General features: G+C 39.2%; 1 protein-coding gene across 1 annotated transcript in view; it reads left to right on the top strand.

Moving 5' to 3' along the window:
• The first annotated feature begins 4131 nt into the window (after nt 1–4131).
• The window catches only part of RNF212 (ring finger protein 212), a 37484-nt gene continuing 21013 nt past the window's right edge, over nt 4132–20602 (top strand). The window contains exons 1-2 of the mRNA XM_077925698.1: nt 4132–4258; nt 7715–7833. The gene's annotated coding sequence lies outside the window, so the exon portion shown is untranslated. The remainder of the gene's footprint in view (nt 4259–7714; nt 7834–20602) is intronic.

The raw sequence follows: 20602 nt of genomic DNA on the forward strand, positions 1-20602 counted from the left end.
ACTGGTGCATTTGTCACTGCCTTGTCCCACCCCTCTGCCTCCCAGTAAGCAGCAGTGACACAAGCAACTGGAGGTCAGGTGAGCTGCAGGTCCCCACCACACTCTCTGCTCCTGGCCACAATCTCACACAGACACCTTGGAATGAAACCCATTGAATACAGTGGGGCATACTTCATTCTGAATAGACACACGTGGCATTCCACTATAAAATATCTATACCATAATAGCATACCTCCTTCTGGTTATATTCCATGTTATGAGATTTATGAAGCTCTGGCACAGTGGTTCAGGCGAAGTTATTGACTTTAGCCCACACCTGTGGGTTTCTTTCTTCCCTTCCCTCCAGAACTACTGTAGCTGTGATTTGGTTCCGATTGATTGAACTGATGAAGCTGAATATCCGTTTGATTTGACGTAATGATTCTTTATAAATATTCCTTTATTAATAGCCTGGACATGATCATTTAACTGAATTTTTCAGTTGTTTTACACAACCGAAAATAAAGCCTGAAAGTGGCAGAAATCTGTTTTTGATTCAGCTTTTGGTACAAATATCTTTAAAATCTGTGATTTCTGTTCTCTAGCGTGAAGCCATTGACTATACATGCTGGTGCCTATTCAAATTATTATTATTATTGTTTACTTGGGGCTGCACCTCTGCTCACTGCTTGCCACTGCTTTTCCTTCCCACCCCATGCAACTACTAAGCTCCCTTTCCCCCTTTGCAACCTTATTTATGAAGGTATTTCTCTCGTCTACTCTGCAGGCTTTCTTTGCACCCTCTTTCATCTTCATTCCAATGTCCATGCCTCCTCCTCCTTTTCTGCAGGCCTGCTTGCACACAGACCACACCCCTGGTCATCTCCTGTCCCTTCCCATTAGAAATGAGGCAGGCATCATCCTTGCTAAATTTCGGTTTTATTTCAGGTGGCCTTTGCATTGTGAATGTTGTTCTCATGTTTTATTCTACCTTTTAAATCTTGTCTGTTGTGTGCTGTATTTTTTCTGTAAGCTGCTTTGAGATGAAAACTGAAAAGAAGGGCATATATTTCTTACATAAATAAATAAAACCCAATATTGCATGCGCACAATAAGACTTCCTCTTCCTTGCTTTCCCCTTGCAGTCTCTGACACATCCTTAAATATGCTCAGGAAGGTCTCCCAACCCTCAGGAGCAGATTTGGGGGAAACAAAGGCGCTATATGCCCCACTGCCTCAGATATTTTTGCAAATCACTATGTGTGTCTTTATGAAAATGTGACTTACTTTAAGGCATCAGAGATAGCAATCTTCCTGTTGTGTTATGATTCCCTGTCTCAAGGCAAAAGAGAAGTGAATTAAGATGAGCAAGTGTCTGGCCTTACAGTTGATTATTGTTTTTCAATCCTTTTCAACCTCTTGTTCACCCTCTTAGCATGTGAACAAATCAGAATGAAGTAAGTTAAGAGGTTATTTGAAAAGTAACCAGAATGACAAAGAAACCACAGATAGATGATAGATGATAGATATAGATAGATAGATAGATAGATAGATAGATAGATAGATAGATAGATAGATGATAGATGATGATAGATGATAGATAGATAGAGATAGATAGATGATAGATAGATAGATAGATAGATAGATAGATAGATAGATAGATAGATGATAGATAGATAGATAGATAGATGATAGATAGATAGATATAGATAGATGATAGATAGATAGATGATAGATAAAAGGTAAAGGTACCCCTGCCCGTACGGGCCAGTCTTGACAGACACTAGGGTTGTGCGCCCATCTCACTCAAGAGGCCGGGGGCCAGCGCTGTCCGGAGACACTTCCGGGTCACGTGGCCAGCGTGACATCGCTGCTCTGGCGAGCCAGAGCCGCACACGGAAACGCCGTTTACCTTCCCACTAGTAAGCGGTCCCTATTTATCTACTTGCACCCGGGGGTGCTTTCGAACTGCTAGGTTGGCAGGCACTGGGACCGAGCAACGGGAGCGCACCCCGCCGCGGGGATTCGAACCGCCGACCTTTCGATCGGCAAGCCCTAGGCACTGAGGCTTTTACCCACAGCGCCACCCGCATCCCATTAGATGATAGATAGATAGATGATAGATAGATAGATATAGATAGATAGATGATAGATAGATAGATAGATAGATAGATAGATAGAGATAGATAGATAGATAGAGATAGATAGATAGATAGATAGATAGATAGATAGATAGATAGATAGATATAGAGATAGGTGATGATAGATAGATAGATGATAGATAGATAGATAGATAGATAGATAGATAGATAGATAGATAGATATAGATAGATGATAGATAGATAGATGATAGATAGATAGATAGATAGATAGATAGATAGATGATAGATAGATAGATAGATAGATAGATAGATAGATGATAGATAGATAGATAGATAGATGATAGATAGATAGATGATAGATGATAGATGATAGATAGATAGATAGATAGATAGATAGATAGATAGATAGATAATAGATAGATAGATGATAGATAGATAGATAGATAGATAGATAGATAGATAGATAGATGATAGATGATAGATAGATGATAGATAGCAACCTACTGTCAAGGTAGCAACCTACTGTCATATGGATAGATAAGCAGGTAGGGAAGTGGAGGAGACCTCTCTTAAACCATCTTACCCACACAGTTTGTAGGAAGCTCAGTTTCTCTTCACTTCATAAACTACATCATAGCCTCTCCCACAAGAGCAGTCTTAAGTGCCTTCTTTTTTTTTAAAAAAAAAATCAATGGGAAAGTGTTGACAAGTGTTGTCATGCAGAAATTAATTCTTTCAGCAAAATCTTCCATGGCTTAGAGTGATTTATACAGTGTAAAATATTTGGCAAAACTGAAATCCATTTATCCTGTTTAAACAATGGAACAAAAGTATGAATGCAAACATTCCATTCAGCTCAGCCGCTTGGTTACTGGCTTTAAAACCAAGATATTCACAACTGCAACATCTAGTTTAAGGTCCATTAAGCTGACACATAAAAAGTTTCCACAAGTGCTTGAAAATTTTCTCAATTAGTAGGTGGAGTCTCCTGCTCACCAGAAAGCTTTGGGTGGTATCCAATGTTAGCTTCTGTGGCAATTCACTTGTCAGTTGCCATATCTTTTGATGAAGTGGAACCTCCTCCTTGAAAACGTACATCTTAAATCTGTATTTGGGCACATTACAGACCAAAACATTTTTCACGCACCTCATGAAGTGGACTCTACCCAATGAAAACGTATGCCATAAGTGTACAATGCTAGCTGTAGTTAAGTCTAATGAGATGCATAGATTATTGTCTGGGAGCTATCATGTTGGGACTGGGACACAGCTATAACATTCCCTGAGCCCTTGGCCTCAAGAGAACAAACTCGTTCCCGGAAAGCCAGGAACTCATTGCACCAAAGATACACCCACAACTTCTGTCCAATAGGCATGTGACAGACAGCGCAAAACAATCTCAGAGCCTTGCTAGCTTTCCACTTGCATAACTGTTTTTGTAGTTTATTGAGTTACTTTCTAAGGAACCTAGTTGTTGTTTTTTTAGGTCAAAGAGGGGCAGAGTAAACCAATGAGCACATGATGACCATGTCACTGCCATGCATGTCACCAGTGCACATTTTGACACGCTTTCAGGGTCATATGTAGATCATTGCTGCGCAGTACATCTTATGTATATCTGTAGGGAAAGCATTAATCACCATCACAGTTACAACATGTGGTAGAGCAGTTCGGAGCATTTAAAGGTGCAGATGTAGACCTAACCTCACTATTTGAAGAGGATCACCCCCTTCTTGTTAATAGGAATCTGTGAACTGTGTCTCCATTTCCCACTCCCCACCTCACTGGAAGATTTTAAAGATGCTAAGCAAAATAAATTATATATTGAAGATAGAGTAAAATAATATTTTTAATATAAAAGAAAGGGGATAGATAATTGAGGGAATTCTTCTTTCTTTCTTTCTTTCTTTCTCTTTCTTTCTTTCTTTCTTTCTTTCTTTCTTTCTTTCTTTCTCTCTCTTTCTCTCTCTCTCTCCCCCCCCCTCGGCACCCAGAGGTTGAGTAGAATTTTTTTGAGACCCCTCTTCCTGAGAGGCTGCATTCTCAGCCATTCACACAGAAGCAGTTCTGAGAAACAGGATGATGAATGATTCAATGAGAAAGGCAGGAGGCCGCAGAAGGGGGGCGTTTCAACTGGTGCTGAACAGACTGTACAAAGAAACTGGCTGGGATTTGGGGTAAGCTCAGGCATCTGGCAGAATTTTGGTGAAAGAGACAAAGAACTTTATATCCATAGATCTATATCTTTGTACAAAGAGTGTTGAGAAATTTGGCTTCCTGATCTGCTCACATAAATAATGAATAATGGCAGATACCGGTGTTATATGAGGGAAAGAGGCCTTTTTTTTAGACATGGGGAAGCTGGAATGTTTCTTGTTTCCCATGACACTGACATTCAGTCCTTACTTTTGCCTTCCAGTTCCCCCACCTCTCCCTGCTTGAAATATTGCTTAACTGGGTTTAATGGGTTTAATGTGAAATCTTGAGCAAGCCAAGATGTGAGTGGGATCAGACTAATAGCATTTAATAGCTTCTATATTATTTGCAATCTAAAAATATAATCAGTATTCAAAGGCTTCTGGATGTGTGTTCAGATAAGATGCAAACGCTTCAAAATTGAATGTTAAAAGTGCTCAGATTAACTCTATATAGTCAGATCGTTCTCTTTAAAATAAAATGGCACTGGCAGAGTGAATATCATAGATACAACATTAATAGTACAATCTAATAATAATAATAATTTATTTGTACCCCGCCCACCAGGCTGGGTTTCCTAGGCTTGTTTACTCTGCAGAAGTAAGCTAAATTGAGTTTAACTGGATTTACTCTCAAGTAAATGTGCCTAGGATTACAGCCTAAAAGAAAATGTGTCAAAACGGGCACATGAATATCACTGATCATAAACTGGGATTTTTTTAATTTGCTATGCATTTGTGTAATTAAAACTTAAAAAAGAAATCTAACCACTTTCAGTTAGTTCCTACATGCATATTCTTTTCCCAGTGTCTGCAACATGAAGTGATAGCATGTAATCAGGGGTCAGCAAACTTTTTCAGCTGGGAGCCGGTCCACTGTCCCTCAGACCTTGTTGGGGGCTGGACTATATTTTGAAAAAATAAAATGAACGAATTCCTATGCCCCACAAATAACCCAGAGATGCATTTCAAATAAAAGGGCACATTCTATTCATGTAACAACACTCTGATTCCTGGACCATCCACGGGCCGCATTTAGAAGGCGATTGGGCCAGATCTAGCCCCTGGGCCTTAGTTTGCCTACCCATGGCATGTATGAATGAAACTGCCATCATAGATCAGACACCACAGCCGTCATGACGTTCTGTATTTGTACCACACCATCTCAAATGCAATACTTTTCAGTGCAATCCATTCATGAGTTCAGCTGTTTGTCAGTAAATTATTGTATGGTGCAGACCTAATTAAAAGAGGAAATAATTAATTATGATGTGTGACTTCAGCAAGCAAGGACTTATGGTGGTTTCCCAGACACATTTTGCCAGAAGAAATGTCCAAATCGCAAACTCAGGTGATTAAAAAGAAGCAAACCCTGATATCAGGAGACTTTATATAATACCACTTTTCATTCCCCCCCCCCCCCGAATTTAGCAGTTCAAAGAAGCAGTATTCAAAGCTTTAGTGTACAGGTGGACTAGATGAAGAAGACCATGGAGGAAAGATAACAAACTCTTGGGGAAATAACTTAAAATGTTAATGGAATGATTGGGACCAATGTTTAGGAATTTTCTTGGGTCTGTTTTATTAGTGGCCAATAAAATTTGGAGTTTAGAATTGGGTGCTTGGGCTCAATCCAATACTATTAAGACATGCACATTATAACCGAGACATGCTTTCTCCATAAAACTTGGTACTGCATGAAAAATTAATTTGCACATCTCCCTGATGGGCAAATTTGCGTTGCCAAATGTACAGCTTGCACATTTCCATGAGGGAAATAAAGGAACTCCATCTTTATAAGATACTTAGATTATGGAAGCAGGGTGCAACTATCACTTTAATATAATGTGTTATATTATACTAGGCTGCTCTGAATTAACACTTCCAAATCTAAAAAAACAAGAGGCAAATAAACTAAACACTTGTGGAATCTTTCTTTTCTTTCTTTCTTTCTTTCTTTCTTTCTTTCTTTCTTTCTTTCTTTCTCTCTCTCTTTCTCTCTCTCTTTCTTTCTCTCTTTCTTGTTCAAACATACTTCTAATTATCCTTCTGAAATTACATTGTGATATCTCAGAGGCATTTTAAATGGATTCTGAGAAACCCCCATTTTTTTATTTGCCTTTCTTTTATCTTTTCAGTTTTTAATGACAACATTGCTATCTTTCTTGTTATCAATGCATACAGCCTGAGAGTAGCTTGCTAGTAATCTTTCCTTTCTTCCCCAGATTTTGATGCTTGGTTTCGTTAGAGCACAGCCCCCAGTTATCTAATTAATTTGAGCAATCCTTTCTACATCCGTTCCATTTTTAAAATCAGCCTGCCATGTCACAATTACTCAGTTTGAATAATGCAAGTTTCATCTCTCAGGATTCCATGATTTCTATTATATAGTTGGCCACCCACATTAGTTGTTTCCCAATCAAATGAATAATATTTTTAAGGACTGGATCGTCCCCATACCTTGCCCATAGATGATCCAAGAACTGAGACTAGATTGCCAGTTGTTTTGAGCAGACACATCTAGGAATGCACTACCATAAATCACTTTTATACCATTGCTTTATTTGTCTCTTAAAAATATTCACTTACTTCATGTGGTTTTGCTCAGGGCTATCTAACAGGAAAGTAACTTTATTTATCCAACTTGTGCAAAATACCATTAAACATTTCACCATATAATGAAAAATTAACCACAATTTCTTAAGTCAATATGCTTCTCTGTATAAATGGCTATGCATGAATCAATTGTGAACAAAGTTCATTGGTTAGAGATGGTTTGAAGAAAGTTTTAAAGGGATTGAAAATTTAGGAACTGAAAATGTAATAGAAATAATCTTTATCAAGTGTATGCATTTCATAACTATGGGGGGTGGGGTGGCGATGGCGGGGGCAACCACTGAAGCTGGAACAGTTCTGAATGTCTGTGAACACCAGCCTGAAGACCCTAATTGCAGCCTATTAGAAATAATGAGATTTGCATGGCAGAAGCCAGAGTATTACAAGGATAAAAGGGGGAAATCACAATGCAAAAGGTTATTACAAACATATACTGCCGAAAAGTGCAAAAGACCCATCAATTGGGGCCTCATTACTGAAGGCTGACCCATGGGTAAAAGTGTCACACCCAGTTCAGAGACTTTCCCATGAGGTTTGGCTGTAGAAGTTACAAAATATAAGGACATAGCTGTGGAAACTTCTAAACTAATGAGAGTTGAAAGTCGTTTGAAATATCCCAATGGCCTCACAGATGGGATGCTTATTAAGGTATCTGGATCAGACTCTGTTTTTGTCTAACAGACTCTTGCAAAGCTGTGCCGAGGCGTAGGCAACAGTCCGTGAAGGTGTCTCTCTGCTTTCCAAAGCAGCTATGGCCAATCTGAATGAATTCAGAATCAAAACCAATACGCTCACCCAGTTTCTTTTTTGTTTTGTTTGCAGACATGTTTGTGGGATAGCGCAAGTGAGACAGTCAACTGTGATTACTTCATCAACGTTGGCCTCGCTGCTACCTACGTGACTATCTGCTTGAGTGCGCTGGTAGCGAGCCAACTCCAAATGTAGGTCTTGAAAGTCCAAAGAAAAGCGCTTTATATGTATGGGTTCCATGAGGGCTTCAGAAAACAATTAAGCCATTTCTTTTCTCTTTTTTTAATAACAAAAGGCCAGCCACTGGGATGTGGGATGGACTCAGTAATTAAAACACCATCCAAGACGATAAATGTGGGCCTTCTTCTCAATTTAAAATAATTTTGAAACCTGTGGTATGATAGCAACTGTTTGTTGAACCTTAGATGAAGTATTAGTTATGGGTGTGTGTGAAAATTAAACCATTAAACATTTAACACTGATACTTTTTGTTATTGGTCTCAAGGTTTGTGGTGTACTGTGAAGACTTGTGGGTAGTGTAGTATTATCATAAGGGGGAGATTGTAGGAGTTGAAATGATGGGATATTTGTGAGAGATGTCTTTGCAATGATACAATTTTAATGGCATTCAAAACCATTATTATTGATCAGATTTTGTACACATATGAACATGTTTAGTCACTGATAAAGGATGAATTTTATTCAGTATGCATTAAAAGCCGAATTTTTTAAATTTGCAAGTTCTGAAACAGTATGAGAACCAAAACGGCTATCCTTTAAAATTCACACTTACCTAAATTTTGTGATGTTTACAAAAATGCATATATTGGGAGAAAGTGTGCATAGAAATGGATGTTAGTGAAAATAACATACAAAACTGCATGATATCCAGGGAAATTGCTTGCCGAAAATGTGTGCATCAGTTTTTTTAAAAAAGTTAATTAGGAAATAGTCACACTAAAATGCTGATGAATTTTCATGAGGATTTGTTTTTTTTCGAATTTGCTGCAAAATGTGGAGAAATGAGAAACTGAGAGAAGAAAAAATTATTTTCATCCCTACACTGAAGTAAGCTGTATGAAGAATGCAACCTTAACAATAAACCATAATGTCAGAGAATTTTAGGAAATCACACTTTTGTACCATGTTTGTTGAGTTTGAATGTTTGAATGGGTCTTTCCATGTTGATTTTTTAAAAATTCTGCCGGATAGCCATCTTACAAAAGTTTCAGGTGCCACAACCCTGGATATAATCAGTTGCCTGGATTATATAATCGGGCAACAGACATATTGCCTGATTATATAATTTGAGCGACATATTTTATATGCAATATAGCCTTTTATAGAAGTGTAAATGTGAATTAAAAGGTTTGTGCTTATCCATCTATTGAAAGGAGTGGGTTTCTAAAAGCTGGTCCTGAGTTATATTCAGAAACTTGTCAGTTTCATCCAGAGTGAGCTGTTTTATGAAACAGTGCTAACTTGCTTCCTGACAACATAGCAAAAATAATGAAAACTTTGATTGATTGATTTTTAAGTAGCAAAATGTAGCAAGTTAGAAGTTTTGTATTGTGTTTTAATTAATAATCTGATTTCGATTCATCAGTTAAATTTAAATGTACATATTGCCAACATACTAATAATATCAGTCTTTTGAAGAATATTTTTGGACTAGAATAATTTCCCTTAAAATGTGAAATAATTTACAAATTGCTAAATGAAATTAACTGCTCATTGTAGAAGGAAAGAGTCTCTTTAATGTTTTCTCTTTGATCATTTTGGGAATTGGGAATAGACATCATTACAGTAAGTTGTTGTTGTTGTTGTTGTTTAGTCGTTTAGTCGTGTCCGACTCTTCGTGACCCCATGGACCAGAGCACGCCAGGCACTTCTGTCTTCCACTGCCTCCCGCAGTTTGGTCAGACTCATGTTTGTAGCTTTGAGAACACTGTCCAACCATCTCGTCCTCTGTCGTCCCCTTCTCCTTGTGCCCTCCATCTTTCCCAGCATCACCTCTTCTCATGAGGTGGCCAAAGTGTTGGAGCCTCAGCTTCACGATGTCTTCCAGTGAGCATTACAGTAACATACCAGGGTAAAAATGGGATAAAAATCAATGTCAGTGATGTTTCTGAGACCAATTTGAAGTGCTTGCTTTAACCTTCAAAACCCTTAAGGACTTGAGACCAGGTTACCTGGAAAACTGTCTTCTTCTTCCACATATAGCTAGCAGAACATTAAGAGCCTAACACTTTCTCTATGGTCTTTTAGGTAGCAAGTGAAAACCTTTTAATGACCCTGACCTTTTAATAATCTTTTGTACAGCTCGTCACTTTTAAAGAAAGTTTTCTAACTTATGCTTCAGGTTATAATCTGAGCTGCTAATTGGTTTTATTTTCAAATGTCTATGGGAAGTTGTATAATTATTTATTTCTTTGACATCTGAAGGGAGGCCATTTCACAGGCGGCCACTGAAGTTTGAAAAATAAATAAATAAAATATGCCGACTGAGCACTTCATTTGCATAGTTCATATAGTTGGAAGGAAACCCACAGTCTTTCTGTCCTGAAATATTACCTAATTCAAATTACAAACTGGATAGAAAAGCTGTCTTTAACATGTAGGAAGGAACTAGCATACTATGTGGGCTACACAATGGTATGTTGCTCAGTCATGGCACCAAAGATTAAGGGGAAGGGCTGTAATTCAGTGGCAGAAAACCTGCTTTGTACCCAGAAGGTTACAGGTTCAATTCCTAGCATCTCCACGTAGCAATGTTCCCCAAAAGTATTATAGACAATGTTGTACTAAAGTGACCGTTGTTCTGACTTCGTTTAAGGCATTCTCCTATAGAGACAAATTTTAATCTGCAGTTAATTTGACTAATTTAGGTTGATTAAATACTTAATGGTACAATCCTGTGTTAGAAGCAAATCTCACTGAGTTCAAGAGGACTTACTCACAGGCAAGTGTGTATAGGATTATGCCTTTAGGTGATTAACATACTGGTTAAATTAATTAAATTGATTTATTAGCTCTAGAGTCAACCCTTTGTTGTTGACTCCATCATCATCATCATCATCATCATCATCATTATTTATTTCTATCCCGCCACTCTGGGCAGCTTCCAATACATATAAAAACATAATAAAATAGCAAACATTACTAGTAACCATCTGATCCAAAATAAAAAAGTCACAATAACTTTAAAATAAACAACTTATATCAAATAAGGCAATGTTCAATAATCCACTAAAATCTAATAGTAAACAGTAAAATTGAACATCAGCAAATAATAATTGAAGAGTTTACATTTATCAATATATAACAGACTTGCTTCAACAATATTGCACTAAGTTCACTACCACACAACTGAGAATGACCTTTGGGTAGTGCTTTGTATTCAAAAGATATCGTCAGCATAAACAAGATACCAGAACTTATTTTTGGTGGCTCCTCAACAGCTTCAGAACTTGCTTTCTCTCTAGACTAATCAACTCCAAACCCAAAGGCAAAGATTTGCACAATGCTTTCAATGTCTAATGTGCTTGGAATTTAGGTTAATTTAGGGCCAACATGGAGAGAAATGTCTAAACTTTGGGAAACCGCAAGGGTGGGAAACTGCCTTTATATGTCCAGGTGAGAGAATGAAGGTCAAGTTGATGAGACCCAGCCGAACACTCCTGCTGTGTGCAAGTCAAAAGCTCTACACTGCAGCAGTCAGTGATTACTTTCTAAGACAGTGACATATTGGACCTCATGGTCCAGCCAACCAAATATTACTGCTGCAATCATGGAAGCCCACCTCTCCCCTGCGCCAGTGGTTAACATGTTGTCTGCCTAATGTATGAATTGTCTCTCTGTGTGCAAAGCACTTTGCCATTCCTATCACCCTCACCCTCACCCTCACAATAGCCTTTGGAAGGAGGAAAGTCATCATTATTATTCAGCTGTACAGCTGAAGTGTACAGCCCTACACCAGCAAGATAAAGGTTTTTCTAAGACCACGTGATGAATCCTGGAGTGAACTGGGATGTGAACTCCGGCCTCCCACCAAGTTAGTATATATTGGGTCACACTGGCTTTTTAAGTATTTGAGTTAGTGGAGGAATGTTTTGTTTGTAGTGCGTTTGCCAGTTTGAGGCATATCCTTTCCGGGCTTCCGGTCCCACCTGCCTTAATGGAAGCAGCCCCCACAACAGCAGGGGATCATCGGTGAATGAAAAACAGGGATGAGAGAGAGTAAATCATCCTTGCAACTTCCCCCCAGGGATGGGGGGGATGGGCTTCACTCGCAGTTCATCTTGGTTCCTGGCTCTCGCTTTGGCATGGAATGTGGGAGGCAGAGAGGCACAGAGTACTAAAGCACTTTGCCTGGCAAAAACCCTCCTATACCACCATTAAGAAGCAGAGGTTCTCCATTTAATTGGATCCTTAACTGGCTTTAAAAAACTGGCATGTGATGGGAAAGGGTTGAAACAATATACTGCCAAATATACCAGCTACATGGATCAAAGGTTTGAATTGAGATAATATTTTCTTTGGCGTGAAAGTTATTTGGGGAGGAGGAAGCCCACGGTTTGTTTATTCCAAGTTTCTTTTATATATTTATGATTTGGCAACCCCCTCCGGAATATAGGATAAAAATATATTTACTAGTGAGGAAGGGACATTGGAGTAATATTGATATTAACAAGCAAAAATGGAAACTGTGTGATCTGAAATGAAGAAAGGAGGAGGAGGGGAAGATCATGTATGACTGTTGGAAAGACAGAGTAATTTCCTCACCTACGTTTGAAAACAACAGACAAGGAAAAAGAGACTGAGATTTTTGTGTGCTACTGACAGAGTGTAATCTAAGATGAAGTTTAATTGGGCCATAAATCTCTTGCTGGAAGGAAAAGAATTTGGGGGTTGTGATAAGAACGCTGCAGAGATTCTGGGAGTTAGAAAGGAGTATTAAATCTTCAACACATTCAAAAACTGCCTATCTTTTCCTAAGCTGAGGGGAAAATGGTGAAGATCTGCAACATGTTTTACTAGTGAGAAAGAATGGTTTATAGCAGACTGTCACTTGTTTGGAGACATTGAAGCAAGGGATGGAGAAATAAGACATCTGAGAAACTTCAAGTTTCAGTTCCGCCCCAAGCCATGATGGGAGAAAACAACAGCTAGGAAGTGAAAGAGGCAACACCATATATGGACAGGAAGAATCTCCATGAATATAACAGTTTTTACACACAGAGCAGAATAAAAATAATTGTTTGAGTTCCTCACTTGAAGCTTTATAAATTTATATATTGCAACATCATGAATGGAAATCATTATGTAGCTGTTGACTAAGGGATTATTATTATAACTGAAATGTAAATGACCTTAATTAAGATTATGGAACTCAGTGATACAAGATCAGAAATGCACCCAAAAACCATCAGGTAGGGAGCTGCTTTAACTAAAATGTATTAATTGGAAGTTGATTGACATTTTCATAATTGTATAATTTGGGAATTGTTATAATTTGGTTATTATTGGGAGTATATTGGAAAACTAATAAAATAAATAAATTATAGAGGCATATCATTTCCTGGCTTGACCCAGTTTGGATCCTGTTCTTTGGAGCAAAAGGGGAACTGGACAGAGCAGGCTTGATTCGGCAGGCAGGCGAAAATGGCAAAGCAGCAATAATTTATTATGCTACAATTTGGCAGCCTGCAGTGAGTTTTCTGTCTCACGCTGCTTTGTGTACCCAGGCCCCTGTTGCTGAGTAGCTTAGAATGATTAATTTAGATGGAAACAAGCCTGTTCACAATGCTGCAACCTGGAATGGTTGAGATGATGAGTTCCTGTTCACATTTAATCACAGCATGAGGGCAGTGCTGTTTTTTTAACCCTAACAAGATCTGTCATTAAAAGTTACTGGAGCTTGACTTTTCTTCATTCGCTGCTAGTCACCCACATCCAAGGCTGTGGGTCAAATTTTCTTTGGAGACAGCTGAGCTTCTGCTCTGCTGTTCTGCAGTCTTTGTTTCCGCTTTTGCTGGATAATGAAGATCGGCAGTTCTAGTATTCAGTAGTGGATTTGTTCTTTGCATAAAAGGCCTTGATGAATTACGGCTCTCACAAAAGAGGCAAATATATCAGGTACTGGTCATTCTGGAAACGTCTTTTCCCCTACCCCTGCCTATTAAGTTGAAAGTTTGTCAAAATTAATTAATATTTCATCAATCCTCATTTTTTAAATCCACATTTACTTATGCTTAACTGAATATTTTTATATTCTGCATTTTAGAAAAAAAACTTTCTTACAAGTCAGCTTACAATAATATGCATAAATTGCAGCATTATTTTTAAAAAATCATAATTAAAAAACACACATAAAATCAAACACACAATAAAATCAAACAGTGATAAGATGAAAACAGCATCCAGCTTAATAAAAGCAGAGATCACAGCAGCACAATAACATCAGTCCAATGAAAGTCATTAAAACAAAAAGGAAACAGTAAACGAATGTTTTTAGGGGCTTTTAAGTTTAGGGGGAAAGTGGGTAAGGGGAGGCATGATAGAGGTGCATGAAGTGGATAGGGAGCAGTTTTTCTCCCTCTCTCGTAATATTAGAACCTGCACCATCCAATAAAACTGAATGCTGGAGAGTATAGTTAAACTACGCATAGCGGCAGGAAGGTAAACAGCATTTCTGTGCGTTCTGGCACTCATCACAGTCTTCCATGCGCCAGTAGCGGTTTAGTCATGCTGGCCACATGACCCAGAAAACTGTCTGTGGACAAACACTGGCTTCCTCAGCCTGAAAGCGAGATGAGCGCCACAACCCCAGAGTCGCCTTTGACTGGACTTAACCGTCCAGGGGTCCTTTACCTTTTACCTTAGTTAAACTATGAAAATCACTCTCACAAGAGGTAGTGATGAGCACCAACTGAAATGGCATTGAATTCATGGAGGATGAGGCTATTGATGTCTACTAGCCACCATGGCTGTGCTACAAGATACCTCCACTATCAGAGGTATACCACTTGCTGTAATTATAAGGGGGAGAGTGCTCGTGAATTCAGATTCTGCCTGAGGGCCTCTGTTCTTAATCATCTGTGTGCCTACCATGAGAACAGGATGCTGGACTAGATAGGCCTTTGGTCTGTTCCAGCAGGGATCTCCTTATGTTCTTATGTGTGATAGCCAACATCTTGCAAACAGAAGTCCACTTGCTCAATGGGACTTCCTTTTCCTCTCCTGCTTCAGCAGCCCCACACATGCCCCCCATTCTGCTCAGGATCGTCTCCTCTCTGAAGCCAGTTTGAGACACTCACGGAAGTCCATTCTGCTGGCAGGCAGACACAGCTGGGTGCCTTGTTTTAGACCAACTTATGCTGCTGTGAAACCACCAAGTTTCACAGACGTCATGTGTGTGCTGGAAATTTTGTGAAACTCAAAAGCTTGGGTAGTTGCACAAGTTGGTCAGGTAAGAGATAATTGTGCTCAGTCTCCAGTTTACTACTTGTTCTTTTTAAGCTATCCTTAAGGCTGCCAAGTAAGTAACAATGTTTTACACCCCAATTCTAAACACATTGGCCATAATCCAGAAAGGCCTGACACACCTACTGGAGATTATATACTATTTTTGGTCGCTTTTGATCTCGCACAGTTTTCCTCAACCCAACCTTCTGCTAGGCTGCAAATCATTTTTTTTTTTAAATACAGAGGAATTTTAAGTACAGTTTCTTTGACTTCTGCTTCCCCTGTGTTGACATTGAAACTATATACTGGCCCCGGTCTTGGTTGTGATCCTTGAGGTAGCAGTCTTGTTCTTTGGGGTGTTCTCCTCTCCTGCCCCTGCACACTAAATCTGTTCTGGGTTCCCCTCCCCCAACCCTAGCTAGCACAAGATTTAATTTAATACTGTCCATCTGATTTAATACACAATACCTTTTTGAGTTGGAAGCTGGTGATAGTTAAAGGGGTAAATGGCCTAGTCACCTGCATAGTCCGCAGGGCCAAAATCTGCTTTGGTTTTGAGCAATTTTACAGAAACTCTTGCTTTGTTGGTTTGGTTCAGATAATTTCATGACCAATACATTTTTCTGAGGAGAAACAAGGGGGTATCGTCTGGATCTAGATCCATGCTGTTCCGATGAACCACCCAGTTGTATCTGCATGTTCCACTTCAAAGCCATAAAATTAAACATCAGGATCTGAAGCTCAGTCAGTGTTGCTTGAAACCCAGAACTAATTGCACATCTGCACACACACAAAAAGCCAAAACTTCAACCTGGACCCATGTTTTTCACGGCTAGTTAGAAATCGAGCAAAGAGACAGACTACTCTTATTGTTTGGGTATTAATTTTTCCCCCTGAAGGAAAGCAGAAAGTCAAATAAATTCCTTGAGTGAAGGTGGTTTAAGAAAGTGCAATTCAAGCATATTTCTGGTGCTGTTCAGCTGCAGACTCTAGTTGAATGGAAGTTTCTTGTTTTTTTACATGATACTGTATAATTCCATGTGTGGCTCGGAGCTGTGTGTGAATGATTCTGCCATAGACTCTGCACCACAATTTAGAATCTTCTAGCAGTTGCTGGAATCCAAGGATCATGGCTAATTCCAGGGTTTTGTTTTTATACAAATCACCAGTGTAGGGGACATGATCTGAACTGGGAGCCAACTATTTGAGGTAGTTGGGCTTTAACCCCTGTTCTTCACTATGGTCTGAATTCAGATTGGGAACTCTGTGCCTGCTATTTGCATTGGGTAAAACCCATCCCATTCATGGCTTTGTATAGTAGGTGATGGGACTTCAGGTTATTTTGCGCAAAATAAACTGAAGTCTGGATTCAGTGTACAAGCTGGGCAACAATCCTTATGACATCTAGAGGCAGGGGCTTTGTAGTGGAACCTACGCCCCCTGCCCATGTCACAGCAGGGATTACCAGAGGCACTGAAAAGCGAAAAAAATGGCAGAATCTGAATCCATACTTTAAAAGCTAAACAACTGACCTTTTCTTTTCTTTTCTTTGCAAAGTTGTATATTAGTTGTAAGCAGGGCTTTTTTTTTTAGTCAGAACTTACTGGAATTCAGTTCCGGCACCTCTCAGGTGTGTGTTATTGCCATTCTAAGAACATAAGGTGAGTTCATGGTGAGTTCCGGCATCTCTTCTTCTAGAAAAATAGCGCTGGTTGTAAGTACTTCATTGTTGTTGTTAACAATATTATTATTATTATTAACAACAACAAGAACAACAACAATTTTATTATCTGTACTCTGCCCATCTGACAGGGTTATCCCAGTCACTCTAAGGGCTTCCAACAAAATATAAAAACACAGTAAGACATACATTAAAAACTTCCCTATACAGGGCTGCCTTCAGATGTCTTCTAAAAGTCATGCAGTTGTTTATCTCCTTGACATCTGATGGGAGGGCGTTCCACAGGGCAATGTCTTTCATCCAAGCATATGAAGGCAGCATATGTGGTTCTCCCCTACTCACATTTTATCCTCACACCAGCCCTGTGAGGAAGTTGAGACTGAGGCCCAAGTCACCCTGTAAGTTTCATGGCTGAATGAGGATTTGAACCCGGGTCTCTTCATCCTAGTCCAACACTTTCTCTCCAACCTCCAATATCATTCTGACTCTTTGCTAAAATATTTTGAGTCCTCCCTTGCTTTTGAAAAATTGCTTTGGTATAACGTTTCTAAAACAATACCCACAATCTGCGATGATCCTTCTTTGTAACTTCCATTCATGATACAATGGTACCTCTGGTTACGAACTTAATTTGTTCTGGAGGTCCGTTCTTAACCTGAAACCATTCTTAACTTGAGGTACCGCTTTAGCTAATGGGGCCTCCTGCTGCCGCTGCGCTGCCAGTGCGTAATTCCTGTTCTCATCCTGCGTTAAAGTTCTTAACTCGAGGTACTACTTCCGGGTTAGTGGAGTCTTTGTAACCTGAGGTGTTTGTAACCCAAGGTACCACTGTACTTCCTAAGGAAATCCAAGCAGATGAGTTTGTCTTCATCAGTAGGATATGGGTTAAATAGATTCATAATGTTTGTTTGAGAGAAACATCTGCCTCATTATCAGTGCAACATACTATGTTTGCTCTATAATATCTGCCTGCTGCTAGGGTATACTTATAAAATGTTAACCACAGTCTTGTGGTGTTAAACCAACTTTTAATATACTATTTAAGCAACACCTTTTGAGCCTAGAGACAAATTCCATTTTGATTTTGAAGTATGTTCCAATGCAAAGGTGCATAAATATAATGAACTCATTAATGCATGAACTGCCACACAGGTAAAGTTATAAATGAGTTATACTCTAAAGGCAAAAACACACCCTTTCTTGTTTTTTAAACTAAGTTTCTTGTGGCATATAAATAGCTATTTTTAAACCACACAAGACTACTTAATTGTAAAAATGAGAACAAATAGCACGATGCAATTGGAGTAGGGGCCAATATATCTGCCTTTGGCAGCTAGAGAAATTCACAGAGGATAAGACTATCAATGACTACTAGTTGTGATGGCAACAGCATTGTGAAACCATTGCCCTCATATCCTGAAAAAAATGGCCCAAATGGAAAACTAAACATTAAGGGCACAGTTCTTCAACAAGTCCCCAGTAAATATCAGCAGAGTACAGCATCCCAACCTATGCAATGTGTGAACGATGCCTTGCTAAAGAATACATAATAAGCTTCGAAAAGAATTCATCCCTACATTAATGGTCACAGTCTGCTGTCATATTTTCCCCAAACTTTTGAAGTTTCAGAGATGTGAAAGACAAAAATCAGGGCCCGAGTTCTGAAAGGTGATGCTATACTAAGCTAAGCCAGCATAGCCAGCATAGCGTGACTGGCGTGATAAACTCAAGGTGTAGTAGCCTGCCAGAAACTGCCAAGTCTTTTGAATAGGCTTTTGTTATCTCTTAGGCTGTAAGCTGCCAACATATGTGGTTTGGCAGACTGGAAGCGGGTTTCTTGTTTTGTTTTGTTTTTGTTCCCCTGTGTCAACACATTGGACTTGTAGAGCAGAAATGCATTCTTATTAAGTTCTTGCACGCATGAGTTGTTGGCAAATAAAGTGGCTTCCTTATCATTTCAGCAGCTGAAAGCCACAGGATATGGCCATGTGATAACTGTTTGCGCTGAGCACGCTGTGGGTTTTTAGACGGACTGAAGTGATTTGCTGGATTGTAGCCCAAATGAAGAGTACCAAAGTCCGAAAGAGAGGAAAGTGTTTCTCCTTTCCAGCACTTGCCCTTGAGAGAAGTTAAGGATGCCAATCTCACTTCTCCCAGAGAGACACATCATAAATAAACCCACACTTCTTCTTGCATTTTTTGGGGTGAGAGTGCACCAGCAAGGCTGTGTTTGCATCACATCCTTCCAAGTTATTAATCCTTTATGGATTGAATCCTTCCAAGTTATTAGTTCATTGCAGAAGGATGAATTTCGAAGGATTTGTGTTTTTCACTTCATATATTTGTTTCAGAAAGTGTAGATTAGGTATATTTGCCTTTAATTGTTAATGGAATCAAATTTCTTCCCCATCCCTACTTATAGGGAAGTGGATATGGGATTACATGTCGCCCTAGGCTGTAATCCTAGACATACTCTGAGGTTAGTAAATCCTATTGAATTCAGTAGGACTTACTTCTTTGTAGAGATGGTTAGGCTTGCGCTGTTAGTTATGCAAACTTTCTCCCACACCCTTAAAAAAAGAAGGAAAAAAGAATGCAGTAACAACACAGCCCTAAGTTAAGACAGCCTATCACCTAATTGCATGAGGCAAATAAACCATTTGTTTTGGGCACGTGGATTTCCAAATTTGCTATACCAGCTATTCTGAGCAGGCAGACTATAAAAGTCATTTGGGATCTTTTGGTTGATGTTTTGCAGATTGTTTCAGAGTCAGGAATGTGGGTTATTTAATATGAACATGCGGAATGAAGCGTTTCCCCCCATCTAGCTTTACTAGAAAGAACCTACTTTAAAGTCCCACTGATACTTGGCTCTTAATATATCCCTTGAAGGATTAAAAATTATGTCAAATACATCATTTACTTCATATGCCGGAAACAACATCTCAGAAAAGATAGCTTAATTTTGGTTTTCCCTTTTGTTAAAGGAACACATTATTTAGGTCTGTCAAGATGGGTGTGGTTGGCTGTTCTTCAAACTAAAATGTGCTCAGAAAGATTAAAGCAGAGCTTGGCACGGTTTCAGACAAAAAAAATATCTATCTGTGTACAAAGTGCCACCAAATGGCATGTAGAACAGCCTTCTACCTTGCAATTACATAAGGTCTTTACACAACATACAAAGAAATGAATTGACTGGGGTTCTTCACACCCTAATGAAATACAGTATGTGAGAAAAACACTGAATATCTCATTGTTTATATGAGGTTCTGGTGCCTATATAGTGAGACCGTGAGAGAAGCTGAATGAGTACATGGGCTACAATGCATCGATCTGATTATGTTGTAAAACTATTTGAATGAAAGCTTAGACCGAGTAAGCATTGCAAACAATGGTTCGTCTCACAGTTGTGACTACATCGCAAGCTGAGGTCTCTAGTCAGGATATGAATTCTGTCTCTTTCTCTCCCATTTATTGTATTTTTCGCTATATAAGATGCACCAGACCACAAGACGCACCTAGTTTTTGGAGGAGGAAAACAAGAAAAAAATATTCTGAATCTCAGAAGCCAGAACAGCAAGAGGGATCGCTGCGCAGTGAAAGCAGCAATCGCTCTTGCTGTTCTGGCTTCTGGGATAGCTGCGCAGCCTGCATTCGCTCCATAAGACGCACTTACTTTTTAGGACGGAAAAAGTGAGTCTTATAGAGCAAAAAATACGGTAATTTCCATCAGAACTGGTGCTGGTGCTGATTCGGATTCTCCACCACCTTACTGGGGGAAAGCATTGCACAGGCACCTTCAGCGATGGCAC

Source organism: Podarcis muralis, chromosome 3 (assembly GCF_964188315.1).
Source record: "Podarcis muralis chromosome 3, rPodMur119.hap1.1, whole genome shotgun sequence".
NCBI lineage: Eukaryota > Metazoa > Chordata > Lepidosauria > Squamata > Lacertidae > Podarcis > Podarcis muralis.